This window comes from Carassius carassius, chromosome 11, assembly GCF_963082965.1.
Source record: "Carassius carassius chromosome 11, fCarCar2.1, whole genome shotgun sequence".
Lineage (NCBI taxonomy): Eukaryota > Metazoa > Chordata > Actinopteri > Cypriniformes > Cyprinidae > Carassius > Carassius carassius.
This window is the reverse complement of record NC_081765.1, coordinates 20,668,604-20,685,102: the sequence shown is the minus strand read 5'-3', so window position 1 is coordinate 20,685,102 and position 16,499 is coordinate 20,668,604. Positions and strand designations below refer to the sequence as shown.

The 16,499-nt window shown below is 42.8% G+C and overlaps 1 protein-coding gene across 1 annotated transcript in view; it reads left to right on the top strand.

Annotated features, from left to right (window-relative positions):
• Nucleotides 1–1,026: 1,026 nt before the first annotated feature.
• LOC132152998 (interleukin-1 receptor accessory protein-like 1-A) overlaps nucleotides 1,027–16,499 on the top strand; it is a 114,489-nt gene continuing 99,016 nt past the window's right edge. Inside the window, exon 1 of the mRNA XM_059562066.1 lies at nucleotides 1,027–1,484. The gene's annotated coding sequence lies outside the window, so the exon portion shown is untranslated. The remainder of the gene's footprint in view (nucleotides 1,485–16,499) is intronic.

Sequence of the window (16,499 nt, the reverse complement as noted above, 5' to 3'; positions counted from 1 at the left end):
TATTCTGTTCCCATGAGGTCCAACTTAACCACAGTATTACTTTAAAGGAATACTAAATGAAAATGTGCTAAAAATTTACTCACCCTCAGGCCATCCAAGATGTAGACAAGTTTGTTTCTTCATCAGAACAGATTTGGATAAATTTAGTATTATATCGCTTGCTTGCCAATGCATCCTCTGCAGTGAATGGGTACCATCAGAATGATAGTCCAAACAGCTGATAAAAACACACAATAATCCACACGACTAGTCCATCAGTTAAAATATTGAATGAATAGTGACAAGCTGCATGTTTGTAATGAATTCATCATAAACTTACAACTGTCTGGCCAAATTATGAGTCGGTAATTCATAATAATGCTCCCTCCAGTAAAAAAGTCCATCCCTTGTTGTGCTTTCACATCAAAATCCATCAACATATCTGCTTGTAAACAGTGCTGTTTATGAGATATGTATATTTCTCTCCTGATTCAGACAAGATGATTGGGGAAAGCAGTATAGATATAGAGGACTGGCGTTTTAGCCAGAAGCAATGGTTTGAAGTAAAAAATATCTGGATGGATTTCTTTATTACAAACACAAAGCACTCCACTTTCACTCCACAAGATGTTAATCGATGAATTGGAGTCATGTTGACTACTTTGATTACTCGGATGGCTTGAGGATCCGTACATTTTCAACAACTTTTCACATTTGGGTTTAACTATTCTTTTAATGACATTATAAAGAGTAAGATTTTCAGTTAATTACAGCATAAACCTCCATCACACATAACTATAATACGACTTCAGGAGCTTTTTGTCCTTTTTGGCTCCTGAAATCTATTGGTCACATAAGGCCACATACTTTAACTGTGGGGAAAAGGCAATAAACATTCTGCCTTTTGCAGAAGAAAGTCATTAAGTTAGAGAACGACGTGATGGTGAGTAAATTATGACAAAATGTTTATTTTGGGAGATGAGCTGTTCCTTTAAATGAAGATGTTCCTAAATACATGCAGCCCACCAGTCGTTGCGCAGGCAGGCTTGGTTTTTTGGGGCGGTCTTTAGGACCATGGAGAGTTCTCCCACAGCAGCGAGTGCACACAGTCCGTCTTGAAGAGGAAACCCCCACAGGAGCTCTTGCTGCCGGATACCTGAGACATCTCAAATCATCCTTCTGACCGACGAGCGCACGGCGCGCAACTGAATGCGCAGGATCGACCGACTGTCCGCTGGACGAGGGCGCGCGGTCAAGCCATGGGTCCTTCTTCAGCACCTTTGAGTTCTTAATGCATTATGACGTTCTAAAGTCATAGAGATCCCTGGAAATCCTTTGAATTCTCCTTAAGGCAGCGTCTGTATTGGAATAAACTATCAGCTGGTGAATTTCTCTGCTCGGATGGATGATTTGGTCAGATTCCTCATTCATCGTGATGCGCGTTCCTTCCGTTTCAAAGTGTCTTATTGACTGACCGCGGATACATTTTTGGACGTGGGCTGAAGGTAAGCTCGCGCTCTGTTTTAGTTACCCATGCAAAGTTTGAAGTGTGTGTTTTTGGAGAGGTTTCATGGTGATGCGGGGGTGGCGAGTTCATTTGCCTCGGCTCGTGAAGATGCCTATGTTGAATATCGAAATCATGTAAATGTGGAGTTTGATGCTTAAATAATGACAACTCATTTTCATCAAGGCTAAATTGTAGAGTGAGACCTGTCAACAATATGTCCTGATCATATTTCACCTAAGTTAAATAAAATAAATAGGAAATTATGTTTTGTGATAGAAGATATATAATTTGGATCTGACTGTATTGTGACATTATTTTCATGACTATTTCACGACTATTTAGCATTAACCCCCATCCCCATCGTGTATGGCTGTAATTACATTAAAGTAAAGTGTGTTTTATACTGCTTATTTTTCCAAATCAGTGTGTCTGGACAGGATGTTTTTTTATTACGCTACTGAATTACATTAATGCGACTCTAAGAATCTTCACTGACATTAATGAAAATTATAAACTAATTAGTAATACATTCGAATTGAGGGGCTGACATATGCCTCACTGACATAAATGTAAGGTCAATAATGACACAAGAAACGTCTTAATGGTTCTACAAGTACGCAAATATATGTATATGTTTATTTATTTATTTTTATTTTTCCTTTTTGTATTTTATGGCAAAATATAACCTTTTTAAAATTTGTTCTTCGGATTTACCCACACCCAAGGCAGCATTATAGGTGGGAATCAGTCAAGATCTCAATGAGAGTCGCGGACTTTTCATACGCGCAAAAATAAGACATGGTTTTAATCGTGATGTTTTCATTACTGATAAAACGAAGGTTTAACGTTTTATTCCAGTTGTGCAGTCTGTTGGCAAACGACTGTTATGCATAATCTCGTTTTGGTTTTGTTTGACTCTAAACAAATTTAGGAAACGCGACGTGATGTGGGGCAGCGTCTGAGATGGCTTGTTTAAAGACGGTGTTTGCGGGAGTATTGCACCCTCCTGCGATGGTACGGACGGAAGACAGGCGCGCGCACACACACACACACACAAACACACGAACACACACACAAACACACGAACACACTCTCTCTCACACACTGCAGTGGCGTCTGATCACAGTCTGCAAGAGAGTGAGCGAGGGAAAGAGTGCGCATGAGAACCTGTGCTTACACTAGCTGGTACACATTAAACCTCTCGTGGGCTTTTCACACTTGAAATTGTAAACCCAGGGTCATTTTTATTCCTAGGTTAACAACAGAATCCATACTGGGTTATCTGGTCTACTGTTTCGCACTGCTCCTTCACCGTTCTGGGTTAGTAATTAATCCTGGGTAGTCAGGTTACAAAATTTCACTCTTCACATTTGTGAACAACAGGTTATCGTTTTCTTTGCATATTTATGTGTAACATTGATTGGACAAATACAGCGTACCCTGTATTAATAAATGCTTGTCCATCTGTGTAAATGTGGCCAATTAGATTCGCTCTGGTCTTGCGCCTACAAACACAGGCCTATAGCAAAAGCAATATTTAAATACTTTCTTATTATCACTGGTTAATGGATTTGTGTCACTTTTCCCCCTTTTTCCCTCACCGTGGAGACTAAATTCTTAACGAGGTATGCATTGTTTTTTTATAATTGGTTCTTTGGTGCTAAACAACTTATTGTAATATTTCAGCACCACATTGTTTCTCGGTTTATACCATTGTATAAAGTGTTAGCACGGCAAAAGTCTAAAGAAGGACTTCATAACCCAGGGTTAAAAGCCTTACGAACCCTCTTTTGAAATTTCTTTGAAAGTTGCTTAACCCAGGGTTAAAAGTGGCCTTAACCCAGTTAAGTTTAGTGTGAAAATCCTTTTGACTGGCCTAGTGTTGCTGTTACTATTCAAGATTCATGTGAGAACACACCCAAGGCATGAGGATTATACTTGTTATGGATGCAGATTCATAAAATCACATTGCCCTCTTTTACCTCATGCCACCTGCAAAAATTCTCAACCTAACGTATAGACATCCTCCATTTGATGCATTATAAATAAGCCAATCTCCTAATGCTAATGATTACTTTAGCCTATTCTTCAAATGTGTGCCTAAAATACACCGATTAAATGTTGGCGAAAATTATCTTTGACAGCGCCATTGACTCCTCTTAAAGAACTGTCACTCTGGTTAGAATGTGGTATGGGGCACAGCCTGGGTTTGTTTGCCCGGTTGTCATTGTGTGTGCGGTTATAAAGAATGCATCGAGTCCCATGGTGGGGCTCCTATTGCCTAGGGTGAGTTTATAGATGAACCCACACACACTTCCCTACTTAAGTTTCCAAAGAGATCTGGCTATAGCGCATGCCATTACCGGCGGCGTTTGGATGGCCTATTAATAAAAAAGGCATGTTCTGTCATGGGTATATACTGAATGGCCAGGGGCATTGGTTAACCAGTTGTCAATAAAATCTGTGAAGTAGAATCTGCAAAGAACTAATATGCGTTAAAATGCACTTTGATGTGATATGGCCATTTGACTGTGAGTGGTGCTGAAAGAACAGCTCCCTTTTTCAGTGAACTACAACACATCTGTCAGAACCTGCTCTGCCTTGATATATCAGCAGGTCGACTCACGTATCACTAAGATGACAAAACCACTATGACTGATGCCCCTGCTCTGTGGGAAGCTAAAAGTCATATCTATGGCATTCTGATAAAAGAATGCATGTGTAATTTAAAGTCTGTATCACAAAATCCACACTCAAATTGAACTCCATATTGCAGTTGAGTTCTGAGTCTTTTTTGCTTTTGAATTTGAGTGGAATTGGTGCTGTTGGCTGTTGTAGAGCCATTCGTTGCTGTTAAAAGGCACAAAATCTTGGATGGGGTTAACTGTGGCAGTTCATAGGTGTCCTGAGTGTTTACATGTATGAAATATAGTTGTATTGTTTTCCCAGCGAATAAAACATACTCATGAGACCCCTCCCAGTTTCTTAGGGACCACTTTACTGGGTACAATATCAATAAGAAGCTTGTCGCTATTTGTGTGTATGTGTGTGTTTGTGTGCATAATAAGGAGAGTATGCTTTGGGAAAGCCCTCATTATAAAACAGTTTGAGCTCTCAGGCCATTAAAGTCAAGTACAGCGAGTCAGGAAGCAAGTACAGGATACTCCGGTGGATTGTTAGATGATCAGTAATGGCTACTATTGGAATCCACTGGGCTGAGGGCACTTGTCAGCTCTCGTTCTGGTGATGGTTGTGACCTGTAGATCATGCTGATTGATTGGGTCTCAAAAGAATAGTAATCGATTAGTAATAAGAAAAGAGAAAGCATCTATTTAGGTTGGTGAAGTTGGTCTTTTGGGAAAGTCCACTGTGGTTTCCTGACCTTGATGGTGTGCTTTATTTGGAGTGCACCTTTGGAGGTGAGGCGTCATGCATCAGAGATCTTGCTTCCCATATTTTCCTAACTCATGTAGGGAGTTTAAATTTGAAGGACATACAAACGACACATACACGCAAATAAATAAATGCAATGAGTTCATTTATTTGTATGTTTGTGTGTAAAGAAAATGCAAGTCAAGTCCCATTGGGGAATGCACATAAACTAATTTCTGCTGGTTTTCCTGTTGCTGATGAAGTCTGACATGTAATCTTTCCTTGTTTTTTTTTCCTCTAGCTCTCTCCCTCTCTATTACTGTCACTTTCTCTCACCCTTAAAACTGTCAAGCTGTTAGAATCCTCACTGATTCTCACCGAATAGTACTGAAACCTGCAGTGTGTGAATCCATATGAGTGTGTGTTTGTGTAGACCCAATTTCATATGTAAGGATGGTATAGCACTTCCTACACTGACTTTACTCATAAAATACCTCTGAATGTTACTGAAACATCAGTGCTTGTTTATTTATTTATTATTGATTTCTGAGAGATGGTGAAAATCGACACTTGATCTCTGTTTATACCCTCAAAATTTAATTTCATTTTATTCATGTGGCTTACAGTCGCCACAGTTTGAGAGAAGCCTCATTTTGATTCTCTCTCAACATATAACCTTGAAGTATAAGCTCATGACAAATTCAATGGATTCTTTGGTGGACAACCTTTGATGGAATTGGGAATCTGCCTCAATCTTCAGTCCTCTCCTTGTAAATGAGATGATGCAGTCATTTACATTGGCGAAACTGCATCAGAAACCTAGACATCAGTTAAAGAAGTAGTTCCATAATGACAATCAAAGTAATTCTGAAAGCATTGGTCAGGATGAAGATTTGGAATGAGCTAGAAAACTAATTTCCCAGAGGAAAACACAGGGAAAAAGACAGATTTAAACACACTGTACAGTGGGGTATAGCATTTTGAGGGGGAAATTTAATTGGAAAATCAATGACAAGCAGAATGTCTTAGTATTTGGTTTGTTATCCTTTAATGAAAGCAGCACTTGAGCTGACATGAAATCCACAAGAAAAACCTGATAATCAGCATGATTTGAGAATGTTCTGAAGAACATCTTATGCTTCAATGAACAATTTTACCTTTGTACAAAGGAATTCACATGATCAGTTTGACAAATTTGCTGAGTAGTGACCTGGACCTCTTGAATATTTATTATTCATTTTTTGTTTCAAAAAGATTTCCAGTGTGGTCTCAAACCCTGCAGTATATATTCATATTTAATTAATCAGTTATACTCTTTAAATAATGATAGGCTGTAATTGCAGTGATTTTTGAACTTTTGAATGAAGCAATTGTTTGAAGTCTCATGTAACAGCACATACTGTAAAACTCAACCACAGTATTCATTAAAATTAGCCAAAATATATTTCACGAGTTCGCCTGCCCATCCAGTCCTGGTGGTTAATGGTAAGCGAATTTGAGCTCCAAGTTCAATCCCCCTCATTGTGGTACTACATAGACGGAGAATAACAGAAACAGAGGAGGAGATGGGGTGGTGGCAGGGATGCAAGAAGAATTGATGCTGGGACGACGCAATGAGTGCTGCTTATATAGGCTCATAATGATGATTGACAGGACTGAATGATTAGGCTCCTCCCAAACATTTGGAACTTCATTACGAACATGTCACACCTTTTACCTGTTGAGATTCTAGTATGTCCTTTTGCAACTGAAATCATTGCAATAGTTTCAAGTCAAAACATGGGCATAGGGTATGATTTGTAGCGGTGGTTTGATAAGTTAAAAATGTAATATACTGTTATTGTTATTTTTGGAATTGGATTGGTTGAGACACTAGAGTATCATTTGCTGAGTAATGACGTTGATAATGCTCTGTACTGCTAGACATTATTGTACTTTTTTGCCTTTGTGAGGTTTTTATGTTAATGATACCCATGTTTGCAAAAGTTATTGTGTCTCCTTCTCTCTCTTCAATTTCATTGTATTCACATGAGATAAATTAAAATAGGCTTTATGAGCATCACTATATTATAAAATGTTACTGCTCAGAAGCAGGTTTTTTTATAGAAACTTAATGTTTTCAGATTTCTTATTTAACATTAAACTTCATCTCAGATTTATCTCCTAAAATTCATGGAAATAAGAACCAGGCAAGGAAGACAATTGTTCACATACAATAATAGTTGAAATATAGTGTTAATATGAATGACATGGCTCAGATAATTTGGAAAGAGTTAGATGAGAAAGTTTGAGTCCATATTGAAATCTCTGTCGTCTCATTGCAGTAACTTAGCAAATCGTACTATTTGTGAAGCCGTTTAGTGCCTCTTCTGAAACTCAAGAGGGAATACTTGTGAGATTACTGGGGTCTTTTTCAGCAGAAAAGCCTGAGAATCAGGAGACTGAAACGGTTCAGCCAGCAAAAGTATTCTCAATTGTATATTAACTCAAACAGTAAACTAGAATATATTGATTGAAACTGATAATTAACATACAAATTGCTATGGCAACTGTGCTTGAAAGAAAATTTCAGTTACAAAACCTCATGTCATGTTTTTGTGATACAACTTGTCTCAGCCCTTTTTTATATGTGCACCAGTTATTAGAAATAGTCCAAGGAATTCAAATAAAAAACAAATGTTTTTTTATCTATGAGACATAAGTCATAATTATTGCAAATTTGTCAAAAGAAGACTGACATAATTGAATACACAAAAAAAATGTTTAGGTCACAAAAGCATCTGTTTCTGGATAAATTCAGCCATCATTCATTTATTATTGATAATTATAATTTAATTTAAAAGCTTAATAGCACAGCCTACTCTACAAGAATGGTATCATTCTTTTATATCATTCTAACAAGTTAAATAATTCTAAACAAGGCTTTGGATAACTGAAGTGAATATATGAATATAAAAATACAACTCAGAAATTAAAAACATTATTTTACTAATCCCTGGCATGTAGATATATTTTTTCTAGTATCATTGATGCAGTGAACTAATATTTTTTTGTATATCGTCCCCTTGGAATTATAAGGTTCTATCTGACATTTTTGTCAAAATTGAGTTATTCCCATATTGTTTTTCTATGACAACTTATTTACATTATGCATTAGATTTCTCTTATGTTGTATACATTATGGGATTTTTATTAAAAAAACAATAAGGTTCTATCTACACAGTCGAATGGAATGCAAAAACTTTGAAGCTCAATATCTCAAAACTACTCGGAATTCAGATAGAGACTTATAATTCCAAGGGGACGATATATCTGTAATTTTTTCATGCATTGGAGGATAGTTTGGTTCTTGCATAAATAGCTAATTTGACTAATTTATCCATTCATAATGTGCCAGTGGCAGGTTTCTCACTCATGGAAAACCAGAGAATTAGAAATTGGTGGTTTCCAAGCCCGTGAAAGTTCTGGAAGTCAGTTAAATCTCAAAAATCATTGAGAGTTCTATAGTGAGCATAAAAATAACTCTATAAATGTCATTATATTCTTCTGTAGCCAATGTGAGAGTAATGGCCTTCAAATCTCACAGCTCTTTTACGAGAATACGCAGAATCAGCAATGTTTTTCAAGCTTCAAAAACAACTGCAGTAGTCAGTAAGAGTAGAAACCCTGCAGATATATAAACCTTTCATCATTGTAAAGTCATGTCAGATGTAATTTAAATGGAAAACCTTAAGTTTCCTGCACATAGCTCTTTTCTTCTCCTCTATTGCTATCCATAATCTTAGCTAGCCCGTTGACCACCTATTACCTTGTCTTTTTTTGACTCCTGACTGAGAGTGAGCATGTCTGGTGAGGGGATTAGTGGTGCTGTGTCTGGAGGTGGTGTTGGAGAGCAGTAATACTCAATAATTAATCACCATCAGCAGCGCAGAGTATGGAAGAGTACTCAGGGGTCTCTTGTTAGCTGGGGCCGATCAGTGAAGTGTGAACAGTCTGCAGGCCTCTTAAAACACATACATGTATACAAACCTGATCAATATTCTGAATTTCATTTCATGTTAAGGACACAGAAAGACTGATACATGTTTTCTGACTTTTTCATGGCTGTGATGTATTGTGAGGGTAGAGCACCTGTATTCAAGGTTACATGTGCACTAACAAGATCATGTCATAAAAAATCATTCAGGAGTCCATATTTGAGTTTATATTTATTGTTTCTCATTTCCTGTTTTCGAATTCAGTCACACACATGCTAAACACACACACTTTATGCCCCCGAGCATGTTCGACTTCTGCTCTGATATTTAGCTGGCACAAGTAATCTGGAACTGCCACAATAAATAACGAGTCCACAAAGACCAGCGTGGTCTTTGTCTTTTTCCCCCTTTTTCTTTTACAAACACTAGCCCACACCTACAATAACATGAATACACACATGCGTACACGTCTATTTGGCTCTCTTGTGAACCGTCATATATGTACTGTCTGAATATAGATGCAGCTCAGGTTGTCCTTGAGTCATTCGTTCTGCTGTCTCGTAAGTGTGTGTGGGGGGGGGGGGGGGGGGGGGGTTAACGTTGTGTGTATCTCTGTTCATAACGCAGCACTCTTCCTCCAGGGGCACTGTTATATTTACCGCATGGTAAATGTGTTGCCTGTCAGGCCTGGAGATGTGGAGAGTTTAAATTGGATTAAATCATAAAATCACCACATCAATCATTCACAGCAGGGCCCCCCACCACACGGCTCTCCTTGTGCATGTATGTGAGAGACCGAACATGTGTTTGAGGATATTAGCTCCAATGAGAAGACCTTCTGTGTACGCCTCTAACTGGACAGTGATTGAATTGGCAATTGTGAGTGGAAAAAAAAGCAGAGCTCAAACAGACAGATTTGTTCTTAAAAATGTTCTGTCTGGCAGATGATTAGGTGACTGTATGATTTAAAAGGTGACTGAATGATTGAGGATGATTAGTGCTATTTGCTAAGTCAACCATCTCTAGCATCACTTTTAAAAAAAGCGTTAACCCTAAGGCTTAAATATAGTACATAACTCATCCCACACTGTTTGTTTTGTACCACACTGAATCATGCAGCTTGTTGAGGAGAGGTGTTGTTACTTTCTAAGCAACTGAACTTGAGAATATATATATATATATATAAAGTACATAATGTATAATTATAATTTTTCTTATTTGCTTATTTACTTTTGGTGCTAAAATGGGTGGGAAAGTCCACTAATTACCAGATAATTACTAGTAACATCAGTCTACACAAATTACACTCAGAGAACCATAGCAACCACACCGCAACACCCTGGCAACCACCCACAACAGTCTAGTGTCATTTGAGCAAGTTTTGCATTGGAAAGCACTACTTACCTTTTCTTCAGAAAATGAAAGACTACATATTTTTGGACTGATGTTTAGCATTGTCATAATGAACAAAATCTCATGGCAGTTCATAACTATTTTACATTTTGAATTGTTATGGTCTTGTTCTTATGTTTTTGTACAATCTAAACAACAACGCACACCCTCACCGGAGTTCTAAATCACATCCACCTGATCCTCATCACCAGCCTATCACCGCAGCACCATAAAAGGCACACACGCACTCAAACATTGTCCGGTCACGTTCTCGACAAGATCATTCCTGTATGCTTACTATAAGGACTAACTCCTCTTCTACTCTCTCCGGCGATTCCCTCCGAAGACCCAGTTCCCCAAGTGTGCGTGTGTGTGGCTCACCGTCCCTCCAAGAAGTCTTCACCCTACCTTCACGGATCCATCCTCATTGTCACTCATCACTACCTGCTCCTCTGCTTGTGTCTGTGAACAATAAACATCTTCATTCTGTTACTCCTCAGCTTCCCGAGTGATCCGTAACATGACCGGACGAGCACCGCCAGACACAAGCATGAGCCTCACGGACCCCTTTCAATATCTGGTTGATGCACTCCGACGAACATTCATGGCTACACCAGCGACCACTTCCGCCGACCCTGTCATCACTTCCTCACCTGCCGTTCACGCCAGTCCCATGGCCATGCTGGCGCCCTACTCTGGTTCGGCAGGAGGAATGCAGCGGATTCCTCCTTCAATGTTCGCTGGTCCTGGAGATGCAACCGCACTTGTACCCCACTGACCGTTCAAAGGTAGCCTTTATTATTTCCCAGCTGCAAGGTAAAGCACTACTGTGGGCAGATTCTCTCTGGACTCAAAATAACCCAGTTATCCAGTCTTATTCTAGCTTCATCGACCATTTCCGTGAAGTTTTCGGCAGACCAGCTTGGGACTCTTCTATTGGTGAGAAGCTGTATAATCTAAAACAAGGAAAACTGTCTATCAATGAAAATGCCCTTCAGTTTAGGACTCTGGCGGCCTCAGGTGGATGGAACGAACAGGCTCTACTGACGACCTACCGTCAAGGATTGGAACCCCGAGTGCGGTTGCATCTCGCTGCATACGAGGATACCATCGGACTCGAGCGATTCATCCAGCTATCCATCCGCTTCGCCACTCGTATGCAGTCGTGCTTAGGAGAGCACCAGGGCCAGTCGCATTCCTCCACACCACTCTGCCGACCAGAAAACGTCAGCCCCCCAGAACCAGCCAGCGAGCCTATAATCCTCGACTCCTACCGCCTCACTATGGCGGAGCGTCAGAGACGGTAGGGAGTTATTATAGGGTGCCCATGGCTGGAGCAGCACAACCCCGTGATTTCCTGGAAGACGGGCGAGATCCTGAAGTGGGGCAAAGCCTGTTTCCAATCAATTATCTCCGTTTGTCCAGTTCCAGTCACACCGTCCCCTGAACCTCTCCCAGTCTACTCCACGTCTATTGAGAGCCCAGTTGAAAATCAGTCCATCACCATTCCTCAATGCTACGCCCCCTTCAGCGACGTCTTCTGCCCTAAACAGGCCTCCAAGCTGCCTCCACACCGGCCGTGGGACTGTGCCATCGATCTGCTGCCGGGTGAACCAGTGCCAAAGGGAAGGATATATCCCCTATCCATTCCCGAGGAGAAGGCCATGGAGGAATACATCAAGGAGGCGCTTGCCCAAGGGTATATTCGTCCATCTACCACCCCTGCTGCTTCGAGCTTTTTCTTCGTAGAGAAGAAGGATGGAGGCTTGAGGCCATGTATTGATTACCGAGCACTCAATAACATCACTGTAAAATTCGGTACCCACTTCCCCTCGTCCCAGCTGCCCTGGAACATCTCCGTGGTGCCACTGTGTTCACCAAGTTGGACCTCCGCAGCGCATACAACCTCATCCGGATACGTGAGGGGGACGAGTGGAAGACCGCCTTCATTACCCCTACTGGTCACTACGAATATTGCGTCATGCCATATGGGCTTGTTAACGCTCCCTCTGTATTCCAGGATTTCATCCATGAGGTGCTCCGGGATTTCCTCCACAAGTCCGTCTTGGTATATATCGATGATATCCTCATCTATTCCCGGAGCCTGGCAGAACATCAACGCCACATTGCGGAGGTCCTGCAACGCCTGAGGGACTACCAGCTCTACCTCAAAGCCGAAAAATATTCCTTCCATCAGCCCTCAGTGCAGTTCCTTGGCTATACCATCAATCGCAGTGGCATCCGGATTGACGAGGGGACGGTGAGCGCAGTCAAGGATTGGCCCACTCCAACCACCATCAAAGAATTGCAGCGGTTCCTTGGCTTCGCCAATTTCTATAGACGGTTTATACGCAACTTCAGTACCATCACCAGTCCTCTTACCAATCTCCTCCGCTAGAAACCTAAGTCTCTCTCCTGGACTCCAACCGCCACAGAAGCCTTCCAAACCCTTAAACAGGCCTTTACGACCGCCCCACTCCTGGTCCATCCTGATCCCGATCGGCCGTTCGTGGTGGAAGTGGACGCCTCAACCACCGGAGTGAGAGCGGTCCTTTCCCAGCAGCAGGGGAATCCCAGCCGCCTCCATCCATGCGCCTTCTTCTCCTGGAAACTCAACCCGGCGTAGGTAAACTACGACATCGGAAATCAGGAATTGCTAGCCATCAAACTAGCTCTGGAGGAATGGAGGCATTGGCTAGAGGGAGCCAAACACCCATTTCAAGTCCTCACTGACCATAAGAACCTAGAATACCTTCGAAAGTGAAAGTGAAAGTGACGTGACATTCAGCCAAGTATGGTGACCCATACTCAGAATTCGTGCTCTGCATTTAACCCATCCGAAGTGCACACACACAGAGCAGTGAACACACACACACTGTGAACACACACCCGGAGCAGTGGGCAGCCATTTATGCTGCGGCGCCCGGGGAGCAGTTGGGGGTTCGGTGCCTTGCTCAAGGGCACCTAAGTCGTGGTATTGAAGGTGGAGAGAGAACTGTACATGCACTCCCCCCACCCACAATTCCTGCCGGCCCGAGACTCGAACTCACAACCCTTCGATTGGGAGTCCAACTCTCTAACCATAAGGCTGAGTAGCCAAGAGACTCAATCCCAGACAGGCCCGCTGGGCATTATTCTTCACCCGCTTCCAATTCACCATCTCGTACCGCCCAGGGGTGAAAAACGTAAAGGTCGATGCCCTATCCAGATGCTACGCTCTCGAAGAGAAATCTGAAACTCCAGAAACCATCCTCCCAGAAAATATCATTGTCTCTCCGATTACTTGGTCTTCTGACACTCTTGCTCCAGCCGAGCCTCCTACCAACACCCCGCCGGGTTGCCCACCGGGACACCTATACATCCCCAGGACACGGCGCACCCCACTCATCCACTCCACTCATACGTCACTTGGCACTGGTCACCCGGGGGTCAATGAAACCCTCTCGCTGCTAAGGGAACGCTTCTGGTGGCCCAACATGGCCTCGGATGTCAGGAGGTATGTGAGTGGATGTACCAGCTGCGCCATGTCCAAAAGTCCTCGCCATCTACCATCTGGTAAGCTCCATCCTCTGCCCATTCCTAATCGCCCGTGGTCACACCTAGGGGTGGACTTCATTACTGACCTCCCGCCTTCAGATAACAATACTTGTATTTTGGTTATAGTGGATAGATTTTCTAAATCCTGTCGTCTTCTTCCTCTAAAGGGCCTACCTACAGCCATAGAAACGGCTGAATTACTGTTCAACCATGTCTTCGGGTACTTCGGCATCCCAGAAGATAGCGTATCGGACCGAGGCCCCCAGTTCATCTCCCGGGTGTGGAAAGCCTTCCATTCCCTCCTAGGTGTTACCATCAGCCTGTCCTACGGGCAGACGGAGAGGAAGGTCCAGGAGATCGGATGCTTCCTCCATACCTTCTGTCACGGCCACCAGAACTCCTGGAACCAATTCCTGGGGTGGGCCGAGTACGCACAGAATTCCCTCTGCCAACCCACCACCGGACTCACTCCCTTCCAGTGCGTACTCGGCTACCAACCACCTCTATTCCCCTGGTCAGGTGAACCCTCGGATGTCCCCGCCATCGACTACTGGTTCTGGGAGAGCGAGAGGGTCTGGGACGCGGTACATCACCAACTTCAGCGGGCACTTCGAAGACGCAGGACAACAACCGACCTTCGCCGATCCAAGGCTCCTAACTACCAACCCGGTCAGAAGGTCTGGCTGTCCACCCGGGACATCCGCCTGCGTCTACCCTGCCGCAAGCTCAGTCCCAGATTCATTGGCCCATTCACCATCACCCAGCAGATCAATCTGCTCACTTACAAACCCCAGCTTCCCCCTGAGTATCGGATTCATCCCACATTCCATGTGTCACTCCTTAAACCTCACCATCCTTCTGTCTCTCCCTCCACAGTACCTGGCGAAGCCGAAGCCCCCCCTCCGCTCCATCTAGGAGGAGAGGAGGGGGGGCTTCGGCTTCGCCACACTCCTAACTACCAACCCGGTCAGAAGGTCTGGCTGTCCACCCGGGACATCCGCCTGCGTCTACCCTGCCGCAAGCTCAGTCCCAGATTCATTGGCCCATTCACCATCACCCAGCAGATCAATCCGGTCACTTACAAACTCCAGCTTCCCCCTAAGTACCGGATTCATCCCACATTTCATGTGTCACTCCTTAAACCTCACCATCCTTCTGTCTCTCCCTCCACAGAACCTGGCGAAGCCGAAGCCCCCACCCCCTCTCCTCCTAGATGACGGCGCGGCCTACACAGTCAAGGACATCCTGGACTCCCGGCGGCGTGGTGGGCAGCTGGAATACCTAGTGGACTGGGAAGGTTACGGTCCAGAGGAACGTTCCTGGGTCCCACGCAACGACATCCTGCATCCCACCTTACTCGATACCTTCCACTCCAATCATCCCAACCGACCAGCTCCCAGGGGAAGAGGATGCCCACCACGTCGTCGGGGTCCCTGGCCCTCAGGAGCAGGCCGTGGGGAGGGGGGTACTGTTACAAACACGCCAGGTTCCACCTCCACACAATCACAACGCACACCCTCACCGGAGTTCTAAATCACATCCACCTGATCCTCATCACCAGCCTATCACCGCAGCACCATAAAAGCCACGCACACGCACTCAAACATTGTCCGGTCACATTCGCGACAAGATCATTCCTGTATGCTTACTATAAGGACTAACTCCTCTTCTACTCTCTCCGGCGATTCCCCAAGTGTGGGTGTGTGTGGCTCACCGTCCCTCCAAGAATTCTTCACCCTACCTTCACGGATCCATCCTCATTGTCACTCATCACTACCTGCTCCTCTGCTTGTGTCTGTGTACAATAAACATCTTCATTCTGTTACTCCTCAGCTTCCCGAGTGATCCGTAACAATTGGTAACGACAGAACTTGTGACCATATTTGTCTTTGAGAAACGCACCCTAGCCAATCCATTAAAGAGATCCAATTTGATAGAATGATTAATTCACAATTTAGACATTGCTGCTTCCTGAATGAAAACATCATGTCAAGATCTTCAGTGAGTAATTTCCTGGGTCTGTTCCAGAAAAGTCCTATAAAATGTACCTTTTGTGTTTCACAGAGGAAAGAAAGTAATTCAGCTCAAATGTTGAAAGAATTTTCATTTTGGGTGAACTATTCCTTTAATTAAAGCCTCAATATGTGATCTCATATGCATTAACTGGTGGCTGTGAATGTGAAATATTTGTATTTTACCTTTTCTAATTTTTTTTTCTCTGTCTCTCTCTCTCCTCTCTCAGAACCCTGAGATTATGTGTGGGAGAGGGATGATAAGCCCTTTAAAGAGATCATAAGAGCACTCGCTCTCTTTCACCCCTTTGCCTTTTTAATGCACACACACATGGACACACAAACACTCCCACACACACACAAAATAAAGTCTATTAACCTCTCAAATGCTACTGTTCCTGATGGGATTTAGGCCTTCCAGTCTCTGAATTTGACATGCAATTCATCATCAATAGAATTTTATTGTAAGATAATTACGGATGAAGAGGAAGGGTTTGCACACACTTATTAAGTTTACATTAATTATTTGAAAAAAAAACATGGGAAGTAGGGAATATAGGTATTATTTGATTAGAAATAAGAAGTCTTGGAGGGAATTCCAAGAATAATGTATAGCTGCAGGGAGTAATTTAGACGTCTGCGTTAAAGTGACAGAAGCAGTGAGTGCATCATTAGGGAGTCACTTATTTATATTAAGTCATTGATTTATATTAATTTCAAGAA